General features: G+C 42.6%; 1 protein-coding gene across 1 annotated transcript in view; it reads left to right on the top strand.

Moving 5' to 3' along the window:
* Positions 1–24,755, top strand: part of LOC126278905 (orexin/Hypocretin receptor type 1-like) — a 1,200,512-nt gene that overhangs the window by 688,311 nt on the left and 487,446 nt on the right. The window lies entirely within an intron of this gene.

Here is a 24,755-nt window from a genome sequence, read left to right as displayed (position 1 = left end):
AATTCCAGATAAAAGCCAAATTAAGGAAAATTCAAGTTAATTCTTCGGTTGAAAGCCCAATTAAAAAAAATTTCTTTACGTAATAAATGAGAGACTTTAAAGATTAACCTTTACACAGTACAACAGTTAAATATCTTAAGAAAACTTGAAGTATTTTGTCGGCTAATGGTCCAAAAAATTACTCAAGAATAATTAAAAAGAACCGAAAGATAGACATTTACAGAAGAAGGCTGCAGGCCGTTTCAAAAATTCAAGATAATTAAAGAGAAAACTTACAGACAAAGATTTACATATTAAAGCCACAGATTGTGAAACAAACGCGGCTGGAGACCTAAATGCAGAGAAACAAAAATCTTAAATGAAACACAGCTGATGGCCTAATCTTAAGGTTGCTATGAAGTTCAGCTGGCCGGCCGCTATGGCCGAGCGGTTCTACGCGCTGCAGTCAAGGAACCGTGCTGCTGCTACGGTCGCAGGTTCGAATCCTGCCTCGAGCACGGATGTCTGGGATATCCTTAGGCTAGTTAGGTTTAAGTAGTTCTAAGTCTAGGGGACTGATGACCTCAGATGTTAAGTCACATAGTGGTTAGAATCATTTGAACCATTTTTTGAAGTTACGCTGAAGGCCATATACTAAACATAAAACAGACAATATTAATACTCGGCTGAAGGCCTGGCACTGTACCAGCGACCAAGTAAAGTGACAGTCACAGACAACAAACAGTGGTGCTCAGAAGCGTTCCAAGGTTCAGCCTGGGGAGGAAACTCTAACCACTCTTTAGGTGGGACAGACAGCCAAGCGTAACACTGAACAATCTGGTTGGAGCACGACCTATGGACGGCAACCGAACCAACCAACCAACTAATCAATTCCCTTCCACCCAACCAACAGCACGACAACCAAAATTACCAGCGAAGACGAGGATCACAGCAGGATTACGTATTAACAATTGGTGTATAAACACAGTCAAGGCACAATAAACACTAAGAGAAAAGGAAAACAGCACCTAGCCGTCGAACTACACGGTGTGCAGTACAGCATCAACACAGCGAGGAAAACACACTGCCACAAAACTACGCTAACGAGCAGGGCAGGTAACCAGAACGTTAACGGCCACAAGGCATAAGATACCGCTGGTGCACTTCACTAATAAATTATAATCATTTCGAAGGCTAAACGCCATACAGGGAGACGGCTGCAAATTTTTGCCGACTTCAACACAGCAAAGACAGCCCAGGATGGGACAACCATCTATCAAGGCAGGGATGTGACGACAGTTGAGCTTTCATGACAGGTTCACTGATTACTCAACTCCAGTACGCAGGTGCGGTGGGCGACGAACTTAGCAGTTCTCGCAGCTACTGCCACACACCTCCGACCGCGCGTGCGCGCCGCCAGGGGCATGATCACACGCCGCATAGACTTCCTTGCTGCTCCGTTGCAACCCACCAATTACCCACACACTATGACACGGAAATGTAACTGCCACACCAAAGAAGTTACAGCAGTACTAGTATCGATAACTGCTGCTGCTGCCACTGACAGAGGCGAGTGATCAACTCGTTCAGATAGTAACTGAGGGAGGAATAAGACGCCACTCGATGGTGAAAAAATGCGTAAAAGGCAAAACGGCATCAACGCGAACCGACCACGGCTCCAGACGCCATTTTTCAGAAAATGAATGCATGACTACATATTGCTGCACGTACACGAGCCTTCTTGGTGTCACAGGACATCAGATCGCCAGTCTTGTCGCCAGTCTAAAATGTGTGAGATATATAGTAAAACGACAGGTGCCGCGCTATAACCCTATGCTAATCACCACAGATGAACTTTGGAACCAGGTGCATGCAACATGGATGGCTACCCCACTGGACACCATTCGAGTCTTATACGCGTCGATGCCATCATGTATGGAACAAGTTATCAGGGTACATGGCGGACCCTATACCTGCTACGCAGCGGGACGCATGCTAAACTGAGGTGACTGAAATGCTACTCGTTCCTGCAGTACATGTCTTGTGAATATGAATGTCCTATCTCTATTCTCAAGGTGTTCTGTTTTTTTTCTGAACATGAGTGTATTACACACAGAAATGACGACACATATCTCCTAATGCCTCGGAGTCAGAAACAAGTGAAATTAGCCAGAAGAGGAAGTCTAAAGCGTCGTTTATTTTCAAAACGTTAATGTAATACATTGCTTATTATGCCTTATGCATATCGTCTGTGAGTTTTAACTGACATCGGTTACTCAATCTTTGATATAAAATGTACATTTATTGACATAATAATTCTTACAGGATGGTAGTTCCTTCGGGAACCATCTCCACCTATCCATCTGCCCAGAAATGTTTCATCTAAGTACAGGCGAGCAAACAAACCTCAGTGTGGTGGTGATCCATCTCTCTTAAATACTACTCATGCTTGAAGATGTGACATAATGTGTATCCATAAAAACTTCATTTGTTAAGCTACTGTTTGCAAGAAAACAGTTTAAAGTGGAAGTGTATCCACAAAATGTCTATGAACTAACCTACCATTTGCAACATACCACACAACTGTATCTAGCAAAGTTCCTTAGAAAAAAAAGAAAACGGCGCTCGGGAAACGAATTAATGCTCACCCTGTATTATGCTACGTGAAGCCACAACCATCTAACATCTCGTCAGGGAGGCCACAACCATCTAACATCTCGTCAGGGAGAACTTTGTGTCCTCAACAGATATTGATCCAGCGCGAAAACGATGTAGAGTAGCTGGTCGCATTTTGAGCAACATGTCCAACAATATTGTCCCTCAATGCTGTTACCTGAATCGAATTACACATCTTATATCGAAATCCAGAAAGAAATTCGTTAGGCGGCACCATCCAAGGCGCAGACCTGAAACGAGATTCCGTTCTTATTTCGAGTGAGTTAAGCTCCAATGTCTCGGCGCGCAGCCTTCGCTTCTTCCTCGTAAAGGCGGGAAAAGCGGTTTCGGTGGAGGCTGAGAAACGAGGAACGAAATTAACTTCAAAACGGGTGACTTCCCTCCCTAAGTTTCCGCCTCCCACGTCACATTAAAATATGATGGGGTCTTCTGACAGAAATTTCAGCGAGGTTCTCATTTACGGAAGAGTCTTTTAGTTGTTGACGAAATACTTCTTCTCAATGAGGAAAGGGAGATAGTCTGATGGCGTTAAGTTATACTACACGGTGTAGATCCAAAAGATGTTTAGAGACGTTGTACTCATACCCGGAATAAGACTTCAGAATTTTGAAGGAGTAAAAGCACTATAAAAATATGAAAAGATCTTTACAATGAGCTAAAAAACAATTTGTTCGAGTATAAATGTTTGTACTTGTTATTTTTGATAAAAGAGGTGTTATTCTGGAATATCCTTTTCAGGATATTGAGAATGACGTGAGCCAGCGATGAACATCTGCGAACGATAATCAGTGACGTTCTTCATTTTTATCGCAGTTCACTATCCTCCCTGCAGTTAACTTGTCCATGCAGGCAAGCGCGGAGACTTGCGAACATCATGTCATCTTTACGTCTGATCAACATACACAGTTCGTAGTCTCTCCGCTCGACCTAAATACACTTGTTTGAACGACATAATAAATAAGCTGGTTGTCAGTCGTGCTTTTATAGGTTAGTCGGTGAGCACTTGCCCGAGAAGGGAAAAGATCCCGAATTCGAGCACTGGCGCGGCTCACAGTTTTAATCTGAACGCAATAGATATACCTGTTCCCATCAGGGCAAACCTTTCTCTCACTTCATCACACCATCGCCTTCTCTAAATCCTTTTTGGTTGCAGGTACCAGAATTTAGCATGGTCTCTCTTACAGTAAGAGAAAAGTGAAATATGAGAATATCTAGTGCCTAACAAAAACAAATGACGAGCCTCCAGACCAACAATAATGATTATCCTTACGTTTGGATGCATCCCTTGCCACAATGCAATTGAGTACTCCCATTTTCCCACTAGAACTTCCCCATTTTTCAAAGTTGGTCCCTGAGACACTATATTTCCTGTCAGGAAACTCTATATATCATAATATTTCACTTTACTGTCCTTGCTTATAAATGCATTTGCATCTTGTACCTCTATCGCTATTGTTATTGTTGTTGTTATTAAAATAAAAGTAACAGTTGTAGCAGCAGTGCTGGCGTTAGCCCATATCACAAGGTGATTGGAAAAGCTCTCGGAACGGAATACCAAAAAAGTACCTGCATCACTGAAACTTTTTTTATTTTTCAATGTAGTCTTCTTGTAGATTAATGCACTTGGTCCAATGACGTTGCAGTGCCTTGATCCCATCTCGAAAATGAATTTCCTCCAGGCCTGCAAAATAGTTGTCAACTCCGGCTATCAGTTCTTCGTTAGAAGTGAATCTTCATCCAGCAAGAAAAATTTTCGGTTTTGGGAAGAGATCGAAATCTGACGGAGCCGTATCAGGTGAATAAGATGGGTGTGGCAACAATTCAGACCTTAGTTCGTGTAATTTTGCCATGGCGACGGCAAATATGTGCGGGCAAACGTCAAGAGTCGCTGCACCCATTTTGCAGATTTTTTTTTTCATTTCTAATTCTTCAGTTAAAATGTTATATACTCTTTCAGATGACATCTGCAAGCTTGATAAGTTCCACGCACTTTCAGTCGGCTATCCTCCATGACCTTTTTGTGCACTTTTGCAATGATTTCTGGAGTAGTGACACAACTTGGCTGACAACTGCACTGATCGTCATCTAAGCCCTCCCGACAAAATTTAAATTCATTAGTCCACTTGGCAACTGTTGAATATGAAGGAGCAGAGTCCCCTAGTGTATTCTGGAAATCGTCATGAATGTCTTTTGCTCTCAAACCTTTCTTTACAAAGTATTTAATCACTGCTCGAATCTCGATTATTTATATCTTCGCAAATAACTATGCGGGGGCAACAGAGCCGCGTCACCGCCACAGATCTCTTCCAAGAGCACTGACGTGGCACGTATTTGCAGGCAACAGTCCAATGAATATCACGTGTTCAACTCGTTGCGCTAGCGCAGACCTTTCGTGGTGATTCCGAGAACTTTTCAAACAACCCTCGTACGGTCATATACACTCATGCTCATAAATTAAGGATAACTGCAGAATGCGGCGCCACACAACGTGCCATTACACAAAACTGGCACTAATAGCATAGGCACTTAGCGAACACACACGACAGGTAAGTACACGGTATTGGTGATAAGTTGAGAAAACCGTCCCAAAACACATGTGCTACAAATCGCCACTGTTTCCTGCGCAGGTTCCCTGACATCAGTATGGGATACGCTCTCCATTCACACGTACACAGGCCGCACAACGTGTTGGCACAAACAGGACCAGGTGGTGCAGTAGCTGCTGTGATATAGCCTCCCATTCGTGCACCAGTGCCTGTCGGAGCTCCTGAAATGTCGTAAGGGTTTGAAGACGTGCAGCCATACGTCGCCCGAGAGCATCCCAGACGTGCTCGATGTGGTTTAGGTCTGGAGAACAGATAGACCACTCCATTCGCCTGATATCTTCTGTTTCAAGGTACTCCTCCACTATGGCAGCTCGATGGGGAAGTGCGTTATCATCCATCAGGAGGAAGGTGGGACCCACTGCACCCCTTAAAAGGCGGAAATACTGGTGCAAAATGAAGTCCCGATACACCTGACCTGTTACAGGTCTTCTGTCAAATACATGCAGGGGTGTATGTGCACCAATCATAATCCCACACTACACCATCAAACCACCACCTCCATACAGGTCCCTTTTAAAAACATTAAGGAGTTGATATCTGATTCCTGGTTCACACCAGATGAAAACCCGGCGAGAATCGCTGTTCAGACTATACCTGGACTCGTCCGTGAACATAACCTGGGACCACTGTTCCAATGACCATGTACTGTGTCCTTGACCAGGCTTTACTGGCTCTCCTGTGACCAAGTGTCAGTGGAACGCACCTTGCAGGTCTACGGGCGAATAAACCATGTCTGTTCAGTCGTGTGTACACTGTGTGTCTGGAGACAACTGTTCCTGTGGCTCTGGTAAGGTCCCGAGCGAGGCTACCTGCAGTACTCCGTGGCTGTCTGCGGGCACTGATGGAGAGATTTCTGTCTTCTTGTGGTGTTGTACACTGTGCATGTCCTGCACTGTAGCACCTCGACATGTTGTTGTTTCCTGTCTGCTGGAATCGTTGCTATTATCTTGAGATTACACTTTGTGGCACACGGATGGCCCGTGCTACGACCTGCTGTGTTTGACCAACCTCCAGTCGTCCTAATATTCTACCGTTTATAACGTCATCAATATGTGTTCTATGAACCATTTTCAACACACAGTCCCCATTAGCACGTCTGAAAACGTCCGCACATCTACTTGCTGCACCTTACTCTGACATGCACCTACAAACCTCTGCGTATGTGGACTGCTGCCAGCGTCACCGCGCGACGACTGTAGGTCAAATGCACCGCATGGTCATACCCGGAGGTGATTTAAACACGCAAACCGCCCACCTGAGCGTTGATTCACCATGTATTAGCATTAACCTCAATTTATGAGCATAAGTGTAGTTTCAAATAGCCCCTCCAATAATGTTACTAACATTTTTATTATAAGGGACTATTGAAAAGTTTCCTCTCGAAGGTCGTACAGTACAGAATCGATAAGCCTCTTAGGCAAAAACACTCTGAGAATTGGGACAACCATCCCACCGATTCACCAGGTTCAAGATACTCGTTTAGTAAAACACGGTATCCTGCTGCGTGAAGGAGTCCCGCAACTGCCTGCTGAATATCCTCGTCCGACAGGAATCGTCGACTCTTAAATACTTTTTTTTTTTTTTTTTTTTTTTAAGAGACCGACAGCTTGACAGTCTCATGAGGAGAGATCAGAGCTGTACGGCATGTGCTCGCGTGTCTCCTACCTCAATTGGTCCGTAATGGATGAGACTGGCCTCCCATATCGACTGACGAATCGCGACCAGCATGGAACTTGGAGCAATATTCCACAACGGTGGTTTACGCGATACATGTTGCACAATATACATTCTTCGTTCACCGATGGATGTGTACCGGTGTTTATCCCTCGATAGCCAAGAAAAAATAACAGCACACTGGTCAGGTTTGCACACGTTTGATAATAATGTCGCAATAGTTCAAGTTTCAGAATTTGCCGCATGCACGTCGGAAAGACACTAATCCCTTGCCTAAGTGTCGGGGCTTATACACCCGCATAGGAGTCGCGCTAATTTGCATATACGCTGAAGCGATGCCCTCAAATGGAAAGTTTTTGATCGTCCATTTTATAATTTGTATTATAATTATTAACACTTTTTAATTAAATTCTGATGTTAATGGCTATACTTTTTAAAATGGCACAAATGGCTATGAGCACTATGGGACTTAACATCTGAGGTCATCAGTCCCCAAGAACTTAGAACTACTTAAACTTAACTAACCTACGGACATCACACATAGCCATACTCGAGGCAGGATTCGAACCTGCCACCGTAGCGGTCGCGCAGTTCCAGACTGAAGCGCCTAGTACCGCTCGGCCACAACGCCCGGAGCTATACTTGTGTAAAAAGTGTTACGACGTAAGAGGAAGGCTGAAGACCCTAACTTGAACAGGAAGGACGTACGCGCCACATAAAATAAATAATTGAAGCATTTTTCTTTAACTTTATTAGCATTATTTCTGTAACATGGTTATTTATCGATTTTACGTTTGGACTCTTATCAGCATATCATCCGCTTTGTACTGAAGAATATGTTTCTTTAAGGCCGTTGCATGAGAAAACGGAACTGCACTATCGATACATTTTCCTTATTGTATTCTGCTTCCATAAAACACTTTATACATACCATTGAGTATTAAGTCTGCTTGCAGGTGAATGTAAGACCTTAGAAGTGATCGATGCTGTAGAAAGTACTTTCACTGATAAAGATCGCTAGCGTGTCCCTTACACCATATCAATTTCACCTTCTATAGATTTTTGTTTTCCATGGATGGTTTCACAACGTCCTTATCAGTGAATTAGATTTACTGATAAGCGCTGAGGTGTGTGTATTGCAGAACAAACTTCTGCAATCCGTTATGACCACAATACTGCAAGACAATTGAGCCAGTTAACAGGAATAATGGGTAAGTCGATTAACATAAATCAGATAATTTTGATGTTAATCTAGATATGAATAAGGAGTGTAAGTTCCTGACTTGATTCCCCACATGCAACTATACTCTCCTTGAATATTGTGCACAGGCCGAAGACTAGCATTCCTAAAATTTCTTCGATGTAGAGCAGTCTCCAAAGAGCCCTGTTTCCACACATTCTTTCTGTTATTTGTTATCTAAAATCAGACAGCGGACCACATGATGTGTGCAAGTGCAGGGAGTCCTATGGAGGTGAAAGGACAAAAATCTGCTGAGTGGGAGGCTCCGGCTGATGTCGTTGTAAGTTTTTAATAACACGATGCAGGGCTATAACCTACAAGAATTTAATCAGGCGCACAGCGTCCATCGACTTTACTCTCGTATATTAATCTAAGTTGGCCCTTAGGGAGTCTACAAAGACGTTATAACAGGACCCAAATATAATTTCAGAAATTGTCATTGAATGCTGTTGATGTGGCTTTTAACATTCATTTTCTGTTCCACTTGCAAATAGAGCGATGAAGAAACGACTGTTTATAAACTTCTGTATGAGTCCTAATTTCTCGTATCTTCGTGGTCCTGGCAGTAGGGTCGTCCTGCAGTCAGCTAAATGCCGGTTTTCTAAATTTTCTCACTAGTGTTCCCCGAAAAGCTGCCTTCCCTCCAGGGATTCTCATTAGAGTTCCCGAATCATCTCCGTAACACTTGAATGTTGGTGGAACCTACCTGTAACATATCTAGCGGCCCGCCTCTGAATTGCTTCGATGTCTTCCTTAACCCGACCTAGTATGAAATCCAAATCGTAAGCAACTCCCAAGAGTAATTCGCACTTGCGTCGTACATGCGGTCTCCTTTACAGATGACCCACACTTTCCCAAAATTCTCCAAATACACGGAAGACGACCATTCGCCTTCTCTACCACAATTCTCACACGATCGTTTTGCAACGTTACACACAGTTATTTAAACGACGTCACTGTGACGAGTAGGAAATTACTAATGCTGCATCCGAACACTTCTTGTTCGCTTCTCCTACTCATTCGCATCAATTTGAATTTTTGTACATTTAGTGCTAAATGCTATTCATCACAAAAACTAGAAATTTTGTCTATTTCATCTTGTACCCTACAGTCACTCAACTTCAACACCTTCCTGCACACCACAGCATCATTAGAAACAACCGAGATTGCTGCCCACCGTGTTCGTCACATCATTTATGGATACGGAAAACTTCTCTGGGGCACTCCTTGTCTCTGACGAACACTCCCGTCGAGGATAAAATGCTGGGTTCTATTACTTAAGAAGTCTTCGAGTCACTCACATATCTGCTTACCTATTCCATATGCTCCTACCTCCTTTAACAGCCTCGCCGGGAATGGTATCAAACGCTTTCCGGAAATCCAGAAATATAGAATCTGTCTGTTGCTTTCATCCATAGTTCGCAGTCTATCACGCGAGGAAAGTTCAAGCCGAGTTTAGCAAGAGCGATGTTTTCTAAAATGGTGTTTATTCGTGGACAGAAGCTGCTCAGCCTCAAGACGAAATATTATATTCAAACTGACATTGTGTTCAATTATTCTACAGCAGACTGATGTTAGGGGCCGGCCGCGGTGGTCTAGCGGTTCTAGGCGCGCAGTCCGAAACCGCGCGACTGCTACGGTCGCAGGTTCGAATCCTGCCTCGGGTATGGATGTGTGTGATGTCCTTAGGTTAGTTAGGTTTAATTAGTTCTAAGTTCTAGGGAACTGATGACCAGAGTAGTTAAGTCCCATAGTGCTCAGAGCTATTTGAACCATTTGAACTGATGTTAGGGATACTGATCTGTAATTCTGCTAGTCCGTTCTTTTACCCTTCTCATACAGGGTGGTCCATTGATAGTGACCGGGCCATATATCTCACGAAATAAGCATCAAACTAAAAAACTACAAAGAACAAAACTCGTCTAGCTTGAAGGGGGAAACCAGATGGCGATATGGTTGGCCCGCTAGATGGCGCTGCCATAGGTCAAACGGATATCAACTGCGTTTTTTTTTTATAGGAACCCCAATTTGTTATTACATGTTTGTGTAGTACGTAAAATGTAATTGTCCAAACGTATAAGTACGTGGTATCAAGTAACATTCCGCCAGTGCGTACGGCATTTCCTTCGTGATACATCATCCGTGTTAAAATAGACCGTTTGCCAACTGCGGAAAAGGTCGATATCGTGTTTATGTATGGCTATTGTGATCAAAATGCCCAACGGGCGTCTGCTATGTATGCTGCTCAGTATCCTGGACGCCATCATCCAAGTGAACGGACCATTCGCCGGATAGTTACGTTATTTAAGGAAACAGGAAGTGTTGAGCCACATATGAAACGTCAGCTATGACCTGCAACGAATGATGATGCCCAAGTAGGTGTTTTAGCTGCTGTGGCGGCTAATCCGCACATCAGTAGCAGACAAGTTGCTCGAGAATCGGGAATCTCTAAAACGTCGGTTTAGAGAATGCTACATCAACATCGATTGCACCCGTACCATATTTCTATGCACCAGGAATTGCATGGCAATGACTTTGAACGTCGTGTAAGAAGCAAAAGACACTTCTGTGCAGGAGACGTAAATAATTGACTAAATAATTGTTAACGGCAATTCGTTGTCATTTAACGTGAGCGAACTTGCACAAGAATCCTTTATTTGTAATTCTCGTGAGTAATTGAGTGTGACCGAATATTTATACTCTTTATTTGTTTAAATGTTGTTGTAACATATGAGGTAAGTTTGGGAAGTGGTCAAGATGAGTGAAATTATGTCTGTAACACGTATGATCGATGTATTCTAGTAGGGGATGGCTTTCAGCCACTGGAAAAGCAAGCAGTAGTGGAACACTAGGGAGTCAAGTGGAGACTGGGAATTTCCGAATTAAGAGTTCAAGAGAGCGATTCTGGACAATTTTATGTGAGATGTGGCAGGATGCAGACCTGCCTGTGGGAACGAGTTATATCGATCGTCGAGATGTTTGTTTCTGGGCGGTGAGCGGCTGCTTCCATATTTTACCTTCTGGAAGGTCTGTATGCGCTCCAGAGTAGGACACTAACTTCTTTCTTTCGTATTACAGAACTGAGGATAGCTAGAGTATGAATCGAATTCTTTGTATAGCGTGTGTTAATTTTTGAATCATCGTGTTGAAGTCGAACTGTTTTGATCTGGTGAAAATTTCGTGTATTGTGATCACGAAATGGTCTAAGTTTTCGCGTATCTCTGGTGACTATTTTGTTTGGGGATTATGCAGTAATTCTCGTAACACTCTCAACGTACCTATGCTGTATCAGCTAAGGGTATTTTCTGTCTGTATTTTAATTGAATATCGTGGGACTACGTTCCGTTTATTTGAGGTCTCATTTCCTGAATAAGCGTCATTCAACGAAATTATCTGTCGTGTCCACCAATTACAGACGTTATAATAGAGCCCTTGCACTAAAGTTTTCATTTAACTTTTTCTCTGCATTTCTCTGTATTTTATTAATGCATAGTTCTAGCCAATGCATAGTCTATTTGACAGCAGGATCACAGTTACAGGTAACTGTTTGCAGTGAATTAGGTGCGGGGCATGTAAGCAGACATGCGTGACTTTACCCAATGACTACATCGAGCTATTCTTTTTAAACAGAGCCGTGCATAGCCAAAGTACCTAAAGTATGAGTAACCGAAGGTAATCACATAGATGGTTTGCTCGTATGGACTGCTGTTTGTGAGAGATGCTACTCAGCGGCAATAACTGTTAGGTAGCGCCACATGAGCGTACTAAGTTCTAAATCTTTCAACATGGTACGCTCATCCGTCAATGTTGTTGCGCCACCGCACTTCATCGAATGTGCGTTTCTACAATGATGCATTCGGCCCTGACTTCCGTTTTAAGGATGACAGTGGCAGGGTAGTCTCTTCGCCCAGCGAACAGTACGTTGTGCTCCGTTGCTACCCGTACATTGGCTGCAGCGTTTGCCAGGAGGGACGGGACCAACGTGGAGTGAGGTCGTATTCTCTTCTGAGATGAGAGCAGGACCAGGCTGAGTAATGACCCTGGACATACCCTCATATGGCGACAGGTGGGAACAAGTAGAACACCACGAATTTTGTTGAACATGATCTTTTTGATGAGCTAGGCTTATACTGTGGAAAGGCTATGGAGGAGCGTAATGTTACATGGGTGTACTGACATTAAAATCTTTGAACGCGGTACATTCACTAGTCAACGTTATTGGGACAGTGTACTTCTTCCCCATGCCCTTCTTCTCAGCGGTGCATTCAGCTCAGATTTCATTTTTGTGGATGACAGTGAGCGACGGCACTGCCAGTGCAGGCGGAGGAGTTCTTAGAACAAGACGATATTAAGTGAATGGACTGGCCTCACATTTCCCGACTTCAATCCCATCGAGCATGTATAGAATGCTTTGGGAACAGTCGGAAACCGCACTGCTGAAGGAATGGAACGCCATACCATAAAAGTCCTTAACAATCTTGTTGTCAACATGGGACCACGTTGCAGAATACGCATTGCCTTCCGTAGAATCACACACAGCATTAAGAATCATGTTCTCTCTATTATAATGTCCAGGGGACGCTCATAAATCGCGGTAACGTAAGTCTGATTATTGTTTTTCAGTAAAGGTACTGTTCTGTTCGTCCATTGCGTAGTTCCTTCGCATATGCGGATGACTTAGTTGTGATGGCAGATTCGATTGAAAGTTTGCAAAGTAATATTTCAGAGCTAGATCAGAAATGTAAGGACTATGGTATGAAGATTAGCATCTCCAAAACGAAAGTAATGTCAGTGGGAAAGAGATATAAACGGATTGAGTGCCAAATAGTAGGAACAAAGTTAGAACAGGTGGACGGTTTCAAGTACTTAGGATGCATATTCTCACATGGTGGCAACATAGTGAAAGAACTGGAAGCGACGTGTAGCAAAGCTAATGCAGTGAGCGCTCAGCTACGATCTACTCTCCTTTGCAAGAAGGAAGTCAGTGCCAAGACTAAGTTATGTGTGCACCGTTCAATCTTTCGACCAACTTTGTTGTATGGGAACGAAAGCTGGGTGGATTCAGGTTACCTTATCGACAAGGGAATGAACTCTATAGATGTAGCAGTCAGGAGGAACAGGCTTAGATGGTGGGGCCATGTTACACGCATGGGAGAAGCAAGGTTACCCAAGAGACTCATGGGTTCAGCAGTAGAGGGTAGGAGGAGTCGGGGCAGACCAAGGAGAAGGTATCTGGATTCGGTTAAGAATGATTTTGAAGTAATAGGCTTAACATCAGAAGAGGCACCAATGTTAGCAAGGAATAGGGGATCATGGAGGAATTTTATAAGGGGGACTATGCTCCAGACTGAACGCTGAAAGGCTTAATCAGTCTTAAATGATGATGATGACGATTGCTTTTATTTAAATGGGGGTCTCGCCACTTTATTATTCGTTCGTGTATAAAAAAAAACTTTTTTGTCTCGCAACAACTTAAACATGGTAGCTGCAGTACTTGCTACCATTGTAACTTTTTTCTTAAAATTTCGTGAATGTCTGAGATGATTGGTGCCCTGAACAAAGCAAGTGGTCTAAGTATGTAAACGCTACCTGATAAATGTTTCGCCAAAACTATCTGAAACTGTATTAATTGAATTAACTTTTAGAAAGCGTAAATTGTATCCTAAAGAAGAAGTCATGTGAAATTTCGTTTTGCGCAGTGTGTATAGTGCTGTAGTGAGTGACATCATAGAATACCAATTGCAACTCCGACACGCAGAACTAACAGAATAAAAACTGTACAAGAAATTACAAAATTTTGGAAGAATAACTGTCCAAAATGCGAAGACCGCCTGTGCGACGCAATAGATGAGGGGCAGCGAGCGCCCCGTGGCCCGGTGATCTGATGCCGTGTCGACCGTCTACTGCTGCGATACGACTTGACTACATTTAAAACTCAAGCAAATAAATTCTGTACTCAACCATGTCACGCAAGGAGATACTGGAAACGCCCGCCATTATTTTCCATACATATCTGACATCTACTCGAGAAATTATTAATCACAGGATGTAGTTCTCTCTGAGGTATTAATTAACACACGGGCATTATCCTTGACTTCCTCTTTCGTGTGAGGATTTGTTGTGCACACTTCGTCCTTCAGTGCACCCCATAAGTAAAAATCGAACATAGTTAAATCAGGACTTCTAGCAGGCCAATTATTGTTACTAACCACTATTTCATCGAACATTTCGTGAATTGCGTGCAAAGAGACATTGGCTCTACGAACCCTTCCCGAATCCTGTTAAAAAAATGCGAAGCTTCGTTCTCTTTCACTCAGTTCATTAAAGAACGGTCGAAAAAGATTTTGCATCTGTCTTTAATTTGTAACTGTGTCATTCAAAAAATCGGCCACTTATTCTCTCACCAATAACTGCGCACCACACATTTTTTTCTGATCATGAAGGGGTTCCTCATGAAGCATAACAGGTCCGTCTGCGCTCCAGTGTCGTCAGTTTAAATGATTAACATACCCCTGTAAATGAAACAAAGCCTCACCTGAGAACAGAATGAGGTCCTTTTCACCGACATGCACTTGTTTCAAAACACACTCACAAAACTTAACAATATGGGCAGGATCACCAGGTCGAAGTTCTTATGCTACTGATACTTTATAGGGTCTTAGCCCAACCAGCTTAGCACCTCTTTGTACGGAGGCGCACGACATTTGCGTTTGCTGCAAAAGACGTCTAAAAGACTTTCAGGGGAATTTTCCAGGCGATATGCAACGTCTCAGAGACGAGCGTCTGTGAGCACTGTACATCGTTTACGCTTCCGATCTTGAACAGTTCCCGTTTCACGAAATTTTTCACTAATTCCTGAACTGCATGAGCACTTCTAACCCGACCACCCAGTAACTTCTGTTCAAACAATCTCAGAAGAGTAAGAGCGGACTCAGTACGCACATACGAATCGTACGTAAATAAACACTCGTGGGATAATTGGCTCTTGCCATTGTTGCATGACGACTCGGAACTCGACCACCTGGAAACTTTTGTTGGATCTCCGAACAGTACGAGAGGACTATGTACGCACATACCAATCGTAAATGAACACTCGTTGGGGAATTGGATAATTCGCTCTTGCCATTATTGCGTTCGCAAGCCTTACTGTTATACTGGTGAAGCCTGTTTCATTGCTCGAATGACCAACGAGGCACCAATGGCCTTCAGGCTAAAACCCACAAAAGGGGGGAGGAGGGGGGGGGGGGGGTGCAGTCTCGCGAGACCCTTTCAACCGTCAGGCGCTGATTCCGTGGTCGGTCTGCAATACCCCAGGCTGGTGGTTATCCGATAAATGGAACACCCTGTGATTTTATTAAAATGCCCTGCAAATTTACTTATGATAACTGCCTACACAAAATTCTAAACCTGAAATATGCAAACGAGAATATAATTCTGCACTCTAAGAATAAAACTGTTTGTATAAGAAATGAGATTTGGACTAAACTTTACCTTAACTGAACCTGATATTAATTTTGAAATGCAATGCTTAGCAGTAAATCATTATACTTCGTCACAACTGTATTGTTAAACTGACCCTAACAAATTTTCATGGCTTACCTGTGGCAACGGAAACCCGATACAGCTCGTAAGTGGTGTAGATTAAAATGCAGCGCAGCACCAAACCAGATAAAGAAAAGAAAGCCTTTGCACCAGCTGTATTAACCAGATAATGCGTTAATTTTAACGACTGTGTTCCGCGAAGTGCACTGGGGCGACACACAATTATAAAACAAAATTTCCGTGAGGAGATGGTTGTAGTAACTTCGACTTCTTACGCGATTAAAAGAGACAAGCATTCAAAACCTATACTGGAACTCTGATTCCTTTACAACTGCGATAATCATTACAAAAATCACTTATACAAAATCATGTTACTCCTACTCGAGATTAGTTACTGAAGTGGTACAGGACTGGTGCATCTATGAGTCCAAGGCAAGTTAACAGAAAATTTTGCTTGGTCTCGTCTCGATAGTCAAACTAAGTAACCCAAACCAGTAAAGCAAAATCTTGGTAAAAACTTTGCATTTTTCAGAAACGTCATAAATTACGTGAGAGCAAACAATACAACGACAACATTACCTGAAAATCCTCACACTTCTCTAGTCGAACCTTGCCAAAGCACATTTCAAAAATTCAACAACCTCTTCATTTGTGCCTCTGTGCTTAGCTAGCTATTTCCAGACAGCTCAGTAGAGTGAGCAACACCTGAGTCACTCACTTCTCCGGAATGCTACTGCCAACGACAATGTTACTGACAGCACTGCTTGTACTCAGAACCTCTGTGCCTTAGCATATCGGACTATTGAAGACTTCTGTTTGAAAAGTATCCAGAGCAAAAATAAGAAGTATGACCCATCAAAACACATCACTTTCATTGAGTATCAAAAATAAGGTAGAAGTCTTACACAGAATGCGCCTCGAGGAGAGTACTGGTTCGCGCGAAGACTCTTTACTCCCATAATAATAGACAATTGTTGAACTAGAATGAATTTGGGTGGCCATCACTATGACGTTTTGTAAAATATCACAAAACCACAAACAATTGCAGCTCTCTGAAAACATGTCAATTTCTTGGCATGTTTTTCTAAGTTCAAAAGTGTAAAAGAACATTTCAAATTTGTATACAAAAAAAGCTCTCGCTAACGCTGCCTAAATTTATTTATATTTCTTTTTTTTAAATCAAATGCATTGGTTAATCTGTTGAGGCTCTAGAATGCTTTGATCGCTGAACAATATGGTTTATATAAAATCGTTTAAAGCGGTTAATCTGAGTTCACAGGACCACAGAGGCATTCTTCCTCTTCCTCAAACATGCTTTCAATTTAGTGCTGTATTTTCTTTTTCTCTTCTATTTGGGATGTTTTAACAACCGGAGTCACTCCTTGCTTCGCGGCGGTCACTCGGTTTCTGCCAGATAACTCCGAGAAATGTTTGCTGTTCTTCCTTATGACGATTCCTGGCAGGTTCATGTCTTCAGAACAGATGAACAACCTTCGTTGGATATACCTTCAGCCACATAGGTCACTATTTCAACAGTTTTTCCTCCACAATGATGTCTGTGCGATACCAGTTTCCAAACACACACGTTGAAGTTGTCGTTTTCATTTTGCATTTTGGCACTGTTGTGTCTTTTAAGTAAATCTTCAGTGGACAGAACTTCGTACACTGGTCGAATCTTTCACTGAATTAATTCATCGTACTCCTATAGTTGCCTATATTTCGGTCAGCGAACGGTTCTATTCAACACGCTGTAACTTCTAGAATACTTTCACAATCAAAAAATCCTTTTGGAGGCATAATCTATATACTTCCTAATCATCATCATCATCTTGAACGGATTTCAGACCCGGAACATAAGCCTCTCCTTCCGCGACTAGTTCCCTTGTTGGAAGCTGGTTGTTTATCCACTGTTGGATAGATAGCTAGGCCTATCACAGGTTCACTTGAACCCCATTAGCCGCCACTTTTCGGAGTTCCTACAGGGCCTCCAAAGCTACCGGACCGGTCCCAGAGCATTCCAAGTCCCCACTGTACTTCAAGGATGCAAATTTTGTAAAAGAAAACAATTCAATTTTTCATTGATCTCGACCAGAACCTCCCCTAAGTTCTCTTCCCTTTGGAATGCGGTAAGAAAGACTGCTTATATGCTCCTACGGACGTTGTAATTACCCCAAACGTAGGGCCTATCATTTCGATTTCTAAGGCAGCAATACGTAGGGGATGTAATATATTCCTAGATTCCTCGCTTAATACCGTTTCTTGAAACTTTGTAAATAGCTTTTCGTGGGATAGTTGAGATCTCTCTTCAAGCGTTCAACAGTTTGTAAATTAACTATTTATCCGTTGGCTGTATGCTGAAACAGTGTTTAAGTTAATTTCTCGCTAACAATCTGAATACTGTCTGACTTCTAAACTTCCGACTGCAGATTCAGATTTGGAATCGGCCTAGATACCCTGCATTTGAACATGAACTTCTTTACGCAAATTTATTTTTACGAATGTGATTTTAATTAATCTTAACTGTCTATAAATTAAATTACATAAAATTACAATTCACAAGATTACTGAGCATGACGAGATGTTATGTAATTTAAATGTGCTCTATTACAGAAACACATCTGTTGAATTTACATGAAATTCCAATAAATGAAAACTGTTCCTAATATCCCATCAAAAAGGATCACTTAGGCCCTACAACAAATCCTTACCTTGCTCTTATTCTGTGCACTGCTAATGATGATCTGAAATAATGTACTGCACAGCAGTGTGCCTTCTTATTTATGTTTTATTTTAAGTTGATGTGTCAGTAAATGAGCTGTGATTCTCTCTTCCAGACCATTTATTACTATTCACACAAACGTGCAAGGAGTGACAACGAAAATTTTTACCGAACACGTTTCTTTAAAACAGGACATGCTTTGTTATATATTGATAAATCCCAAAGGAATGTGCTTTTGAATTCAATCCTTTCAATCACACAAAAATATTCAATGTGAACACTCAACATTCTACCTCTCCAAATTATCATGAACGATAATGTCTCCTTCTACAAAATATTTCAGTTAAAAAAATTTGTTTCCTATGCGTCCTAATACAGTACTATTTAATAATCCAAATGGCGGATGGCTAGTTACAATACTGAATGCATAACTTATGGCTCTCCCTGACTGTCAACAGCCAGATATTATGGGACACAATGAAATCTTGGCACAGCAACAATTACTGAACTCGCGCTTGCATCTAACAAACTCAAAATAATTTACTTTCTCTGAAGTGATGTCTCTGCCTACGATCATCTTAGCCGCCACTGTGACCGAGCAGTTCTAGGCACTTCACTCCACAACCGCGCTGCTGCATCGGTCACAGGTTCGAATCCTGCCTCGGGCATGGATGTGAGTGATGTCCTTAGTTAGGTTTAAGTAGTTCTACGTCTAGGGGACTGATGACCTCAGATATTAAGTCTCATAGTGCTTAGAGCCATTTGAACCATTTTTTTTACAATCATCTTAACAATAATCTTCCATCTTTAGGTTACACATCAAGAAACATCTCCAACAGAAATCTGTGTGCGGCACCTCCGCTATTCAAACTGCTCATTTCGCCATTATCAAACACCCTATCTCCCCGACTCCACAACTACCTACACAAGGCTCCGAATGGACTTGATTGTTACCTACTGGCATATACGGGCTTTTCTCAATAAAGCTACCTCTGTAAAACAGAGATTATATATCGCTCTTATGTTCAGAATAGTAAGATATTTAAAGTGACAACATTCTGAATAAACATACTTTTCATTGTTATCACATTCAAAGATCATCTGTTGGTAAAATACCAAACTATGATTTACTTTTGTTTTATTTAGTGCATAAACCTTTCAAGATGACATTATTTAGCATTTTCGTGGCACTCTCTTGTGAATCACAGAAAACTGTGAACCTGAAATAGCAAGGCTAAAAACCCTGAGAGCTATTGAAATAATTCTGTCCATTGTATGGGACTGTCGTAAATACTGTTAATTAAATACATGAAAGTATGTTATCTGTGCCTGGAGCGAGCAGCTACACACAATGGAGGATGTGGGCTTTGCCGCAGGCTGCTTGCCACCAGCTTCGAATAACTGAAGGACCACGCGGCTAATTAATCATGGCTTTGACAGCGTGCAAAAGCCAAAACAAATAAGACTGACTCTGAGCGGCTGAAAATGCCGATTTAATTACAAATGCCTGCGGACCTCGGTTCGCTGCGTGTCATTCGTTATTACATCATTTCAAACAGATCTTTTCGTCAGTCTACAGATTGTTTTTATAAAATCCGCTACTATTTACTCTCCCTTCACCTCAGTGTTTGCATGTACACATGACAAGCTCAGCTATTTGTTTATATTTATTTTCTCTTAACATGTTTGCTCTCTGCGGCTCTCTGTAACACAGTGGAAGGTCTTCACTGATATCTTAACACATGTCTTATCCATTCTTCTGTCTCCCGTATGACCCTTTCCTCTATGACTCTGTGTAAAACATTGTTTCATGTCAGTCTACTTAATTTTCATAATCCTTCACTGTTGCCACATCACCCGTGTTCGGATTCTCCTCTGTTTTCGTGTAGTCGACGATTTCCATTGCTGTCCTCCACGTTTTATTCGTTAACAATCAGTCAGTACTATGTTCCATTTACATTTAAATTATTTCAGCAAAACAATCTACATCGCATGTAATTTGTATATATTTCTCTTGGTAACATGTTTCCGTGTCTTATAAGACCTTCATCAAACCACTTACAACATGTAATACTCTTGTTTGCAAAGAAAAAAAAGTGGTGTGTTGATGATCTTATAAAAGAATGAAACTGGTCACCAAGTGGAATATATAAGACTTACATCTTACATGCGACCTAATCTGTTTTATTGAAATACTTTAATACAATTTTATCGATCGCTAAGTAAAAAAAACAACCTCCCATTACATTCATCACGTTGAAATGGTCCTGTAATTGCCTTCCACTATCAATTAGGACGGTAATGTTATCGGCGAATTTTATAATTGATATTCTTTCACAGTGAATTTTAATTTCACTCGTTAACTTTATTTTCACTTCCCTTATTGTTTCTTGGATGCACAGGTTGAAGAGTATGGTGGAAGACTGCAACCCTGTCGTACATCCTTTGTAATATTAGTACTCTCTTCATTCTTCTCTCTTGCTCCCTGTTCGTTTTTATACGTACTGCTTATTACTTTCAACATGTTGATACCGAAGACATGCCGTTGTTCGACGAATCTATAGAGGGCACCAACGTTTGCCGCGTTGTCCTGCCCATTGATACCTCTGAGCATGTGCGTGAGACCAGTTTCTGTCAGTATTGTGTTAAGGCCTCTGTATTTCTTGCTACCTGCCTTGTTTTCTGTCATATTATGTTTTATCCTCTCACTAGCTGACAAACCCAGCATTGGCGGGGCATTCATTTTGACAATTTTCTATAAGAAACGAAAACTAAAAATGAATTGTGGTTTTAGTGTAATATCGAAGCAAATAATTTATCTGTATTCGAGAAAATACCTTTAAAATTATCAAACAGCCGTGCAAATAAATATACGTAACGTACAGATGTATTAGTATTCAAATTAAAAAACATGGTATTTCTGTACGCAGGGTGCAGTTATCCGCGTGTCTACTATGCAATTTTGTTAACATCACTATGGCAACGGCTTTTCATAGCGCTATAGACAGCTATCGTTTTCGCCAACACCCTTTTGCCCTGAGCAGTTGACAGCTGTCAAAAGCGCTGCCTGGCGTCAGGGATTTCCTTAAGTTGACTCGACTACTCTCAGTAGCAAAGAATAAATGCATTAAAACTTCATACGTGGGGTTGCATTTTTTCACGCATCTCAGCGGCATACGTGGATATAGTCTGCGAAATATGTTGCGAATACAGTTACCAGCAAAAAAGTAATAAATCTAAATGTCATGCATTATGCGTTCCAATATTTCTACGGAATCCAAACCGATCTTCCCCAAGGTCGGCTTCTACTAGTTTTTCCATTCGTCTGTAAAGAATTCGCTTTAGTATTTTGCAGCCGTGAGTTATTAAACTGATAGTTCAGTAATTTTCACATTTGTCAACACCTGCTTTCTTTGGGATTGGAATTCTTATATTCTTCTTGAAGTCTGAGGGTATTTCGCCTGTCTCATACATCTTGCTCACCAGATGGTAGAGTTTTGTCAGGACTGGCTCCCCCAAGGCCGTCAGTAGTTCTAATGGAATCTGGTCTACTGCCTGGGCCTTGTTTCGACTCAGGTCTTTCAGTGAACTGTCAGATTCTTCACGCAGTATCATATTTCCCATTTCATCTTCATCTACATCCTCTTCTATTTCCATAATATTGTCCTCAAGTACATCACCCTTGTATAGACTCTCTATACACTCCTTCCACGTTCCTGCTTTCCCTTCTTAGCTTAGAACTGGGTTTCCATCAAGACTCTTGATATACATGCAAGTGGTTCTCGTTTCTCCAAAGGTCTCTTTAATTTTCCTGTAGGCAGTATCTATCTTACCCCTAGTGAGATAAGTCTCTAATCCTTACATTTATCCTCTAGCCATCTCTGCTTAGCCATTTTGCACCTCCTGTCGATCTCATTTTTGAGATGTTTGTGTTCCTTTTTGCCTGCTTCATTTACTGTATTTTTATATTTTCTCCTTTCATCGATTAAATTCAACATTTCTTCTGTTACCCAAGGATTTCTACTAGCCCTCGTCTTTTTACCTACCTGATCCTCTGCTGACTTCAATACTTCATCTCTCAAAGCTACGAATTCTTCTCCTACTGTATTTCTTTCCCCCAATTCCTGCCATTTGTTCCCTTACGCCCTCCCTGAAACTCTGTACAACCTCTGGTTTTGGCAGTTTATCCAGGTCCCATCTCCTTAAATTCCCACCTTTTTGCAGTTTCTTCAGTTTTAATCTACAGTCAGAGCCCACACCTGCCCCTGGAAATGTCTTACAATTTAAAACCTGGTTCCTAAATCTCTACCTTACCATTATACACTCCTGGAAATTGAAATAAGAACACCGTGAATTCATTGTCCCAGGAAGGGGAAACTTTATTGACACATTCCTGGGGTCAGATACATCACATGATCACACTGACAGAACCACAGGAACATAGACACAGGCAACAGAGCATGCACAATGTCGGTACTAGTACAGTGTAAATCCACCTTTCGCAGCAACGCAGGCTGCTATTCTCCCATGGAGACGATCGTAGAGATGCTGGATGTAGTCCTGTGGAACGGCTTGCCATGCCATTTCCACCTGGCGCCTCAGTTGGACCAGCGTTCGTGCTGGACGTCCAGACCGCGTGAGGCGATGCTTCATCCAGTCCCAAACATGCTCAATGGGGGACAGATCCGGAGATCTTGCTGGCCAGGGTAGTTGACTTACACCTTCTAGAGCACGTTGGGTGGCACGGGATACATGCGGACGTGCATTGTCCTGTTGGAACAGCAAGTTCCCTTGCCGGTCTAGGAATGGTAGAACGATGGGTTCGATGACGGTTTGGATGTACCGTGCACTATTCAGTGTCCCCTCGACGATCACCAGAGGTGTACAGCCAGTGTTGGAGATCGCTCCCCACACCATGATGCCGGGTGTTGGCCCTGTGTGCCTCGGTCGTATGCAGTCCTGATTGTGGCGCTCACCTGCACGGCGCCAAACACGCATACGACCATCATTCGCACCAAGGCAGAAGCGACTCTCATCGCTGAAGACGACACGTCTCCATTCATCCCTCCATTCACGCCTGTCGCGACACCACTGGAGGTGGGCTGCACGATGTTGGGGCGTGAGCGAAAGACGGCCTAACGGTGTGCGGGACCGTAGCCCAGCTTCATGGAGACGGTTGCGAATGGTCCTCGCCGATACCCTAGGAGCAACAGTGTCCCTAATTTGCTGGAAAGTGGCGGTGCGGTCCCCTACGGCACTGCGTAGGATACTACGGTCTTGGCGTGCATCCGTGCGTCGCTGCGGTCCGGTCTCAGGTCGACGGGCACGTGCACCTTCCGCCGACCACTGGCAACAACATCGATGTACTGTGGAGACCTCACGCCCCACGTGTTGAGCAATTCGGCGGTACGTCCACCCGGCCTCCCGCATGCCCACTATACGCCCTCGCTCAAAGTCCGTCAACTGCACATACAGTTCACGTCCACGCTGTCGCGGCATGCTACCAGTGTTATAGACTGCGATGGAGCTCCGTATGCCACGGCAAACTGGCTGACACTGACGGCGGCGGTGCACAAATGCTGCGCAGCTAGCGCCATTCTACGGCCAACACCGCGGTTCCTGGTGTGTCCGCTGTGCCGTGCGTGTGATCATTGCTTGTACAGCCCTCTCGCAGTGTCAGGAGCAAGTATGGTGGGTCTGACACACTGGTGTCAATGTGTTCTTTTTTCCATTTCCAGGAGTGTATAATCTATCTGAAATCTGTCAGTATCTCCAGGCTTCTTCCATGTATACAACCTTCTTGTATGATTCTTGAACCAAGTGTTAGCTATGATTAAGTTGTGCTCTGTGCAAAATTCTACCAGGTGGCTTCTTGTTTTATTTCTTAGCCCTAATCCATATTCACCTACTACGTTTCCTTCTCTCCCTTTTCCTACTACCGAATTCCAATCACCTATGACTATTAAATTTTCGTCTCTCTTCACTATCTGAATAATTTCTGTTATTTCATCAATTTCTTCATCATCTGCAGAGCTAGTTGGCATATAAACTTCTACTACTGTAGTAGGCGTGGGCTTCGTTTCTGTCTTGGCCACAATAATGCGTTCACTATGTTGTTTGTAATAGCTTACCCGTATTCCTATTTTTTTATTCATTATTAAACCTACTCCTGCATTACCCCTATTTGACTTTGTATTTATAACCCTATATTCGACTGACCTAAAGTCAGGGGGGGAGGGGGGGTGACAAATAATCAAAAATTTTTGATCCTGTGTATTTGAACTCCACACTAAACCACCAACAGTGTCGACAATGGGTA

Source organism: Schistocerca gregaria, chromosome 6, assembly GCF_023897955.1.
Source record: "Schistocerca gregaria isolate iqSchGreg1 chromosome 6, iqSchGreg1.2, whole genome shotgun sequence".
NCBI lineage: Eukaryota > Metazoa > Arthropoda > Insecta > Orthoptera > Acrididae > Schistocerca > Schistocerca gregaria.
This window is presented reverse-complemented; position numbering and strand designations above follow the sequence as displayed.